This window comes from Phoenix dactylifera, unplaced genomic scaffold (assembly GCF_009389715.1).
Source record: "Phoenix dactylifera cultivar Barhee BC4 unplaced genomic scaffold, palm_55x_up_171113_PBpolish2nd_filt_p 000753F, whole genome shotgun sequence".
In the NCBI taxonomy this organism is placed as follows: domain Eukaryota; kingdom Viridiplantae; phylum Streptophyta; class Magnoliopsida; order Arecales; family Arecaceae; genus Phoenix; species Phoenix dactylifera.
The window spans coordinates 61,898-64,475 of NW_024068125.1; positions in this window are offsets into that span (position 1 = coordinate 61,898).

Below are 2,578 nucleotides of genomic sequence, written 5' to 3' on the forward strand. Positions count from 1 at the left end.
TCCGACTAGTCATTGAGCTTTTTAGATTTTATATACCTTGTGTATTTATCATTCTCGCATAAATGTATAGAAATTAGGTTTTTTAAAAAAACAAAAACTTTTTTTTATTATTAAAATTTTTATTATTATTATTATGAAAATGAACACACATTTTTTTTTTTGGGATGAAAATCAAGATGAATACCCCCCAAACCTAAACCTAACATTGTCCTCAATGTTAAAAAAAAAAATCTAAGAGAATTGGGTTGCCTCCCAACAAGTGCTAAGTTTATTGTCTTCAGCCAGACACAATGAGGTAGTTTTTGCATCTCCTTCTATGAGGTCATCTATTTTGTCTATTATAAAACACTCAACTTTCCTCGTGGGTTGGTCGGCCGCATTGAACACATTTAATTTTACCTTCATGTTCCTAAATGATATGTTCATTACCCCCGTTCTACAATTGATGCATGCATTGGCTGTTGCTAAAAAGGAGCGCCCAAGGATCACGGGGATTTGTTTCTTAGAATTAGGCTCATGTTCCATATCAAGGACGATGAAATCTGTTGGGAACCCGCCCATGCCGCTGATATTTCAAAAATTAAATCAGATGGCAGCGGAATCGGCATGCACGGGTTCGACGTTCATCGCATGAACGTTGTTTCGAGACCTTTCGTAATTAGGTAAGAATTAAAACTTTTAAAACTATTAGGAAGATCAAATCTTCACCTTGCGCGGGTAGATGATCACCGCAAATCTGAATTCGTGGTTTTGGAAGAGGGTTCGCTTGAAGCCGTTCAAACGTCCGGCCTCTACGGGTATCCACACGAAGCAGGATCCGATCCAAGCTTTCTATCTCACCGGGGTGCTAGCTCCCTTGCAGAGATAGTTTTGATGGCTGATGTCCTTCCTCTCAATCAACTCTTGATTGTGCTTAGAAGGAGGAAGAAGAAGGATGAAGAAGAGGAAGAAGATGATCCCCTACGCAGCCTTCTCTTGTTCCTTGTGTTGGATGAAGGAAGGGAAGGGAAGGAGGCCGCCAACACTTGGAGAGCTTTTCCCTTGCTTGCGGCTGAGAACACCAAGGAAAGGAGAGGGCCACGGCTTGGAGGAAGAGAGGTTTCAAATGCCGTAGGGTGCCGGCCTCATAGTCCCTCTTATAGCCATCAAGGGCTCCTCCAAAGTTGGAGCCCTAGATAACTTTCCAAAGAGAGAAGGGGGGCGCCGGCCCCTCTCTTCATGCCGCACACAAGGAGAGGAGGAGGGGCGTGATCCCTCCTTCTTGTGATGCCCTAATCCTCTTCCAAAGAGGATTGGGTGCCTCTCTTATGATTTAATCCCAATCCAATTAGGATTAGCCAATTGGGTTCAATCTATGCTAGTCCTAATCCAACTAGGACTTGAATGAACCATGACTCAATTGAACTCTTCAATCCTAATCCAATTAGGAGTCATGTTGATTCATTAGATTATTAATTAATTTAGACTTAAGGAATCCTAATCCAATTAGGATTTGTTTAATTTTAGTCCTAATCCAATTAGGACTCTATTTGAATCCGAAGTCCTAATCTAATTAGGATTTCTAGGAATCCTACTCCAAGTAGGAATCCTATTTTAATTCAAAATTCCTAATCTCATTAGGATTGTAGGAATCCTATTCCAAGTAGGAATCCCAGTCCTACTCCAACTAGGATTCCCAGTCCTAATCCAATTAGGATTCTAGGAATCCTACCCGAAGTAGGACTCTTGTTTCAAGTTCAATTAATTAATTCCCTTGGTTCCTTCTTCAACTTCTTTATCAATCAAATTGATTACTTGTGATTCTTAATCACGATTTCAACCATCGGATCGGTCAATACTTCTAGTGTGTGTGACCCCATAGGTTCTATTCTGACTGGTAGTGAGATATATTGTGATCTCTATCTCAATATCATTGAAAACTCCTTTCAATGGGTTGGAACGATTCCAACTCAACTCATTAGGGTTTATCGATCATCGAGATAATCCCTGTGAGTTCCACCATCCACCAGTGACACCTAGCAGCATGTAGTGGCTACCCAGCAGAATGGAATGATGAACCTCTAGGTGCAGTTAACATGTGATACAGTCCTACTATCGTGGATCCCTACAGGACGGAGGTCATGGACAACTCGTCAAACCCCATCGTCTGTCATATGTCAAGATTTATTCGACTTGAGTTCGATGGTGGAAAACTCTTTTTCCACTTTATATTACTGCCCTGGCCAAGGTCTTAGAACTCAGTCTAACAAATCACATAGGATCACTCCTCTTCTATCAAGGTCGATAGATTTCTTATAGGTGCATACCCTACTCCTACAGTGAACCTACTGCAGCCAATCTACACTGCATGGACCCATATGGCTAGAGACCATGTATGTGTGCAGTCAAACTACAATAACCTCACTGTGAGTAGCCGAAGCACCGCAGGTCAAAGGACCAGTCACACTACTGCAACATCAAGCAAGTCACTGACGAGTGGATAGACATCTAAGTGACTTCTTGTCTTGGTCACGCTCAGTACCCTTGTTCTCTAACAAGCACCTGCACTATCACTTCAGTGTCCCTACACTGTGGACTC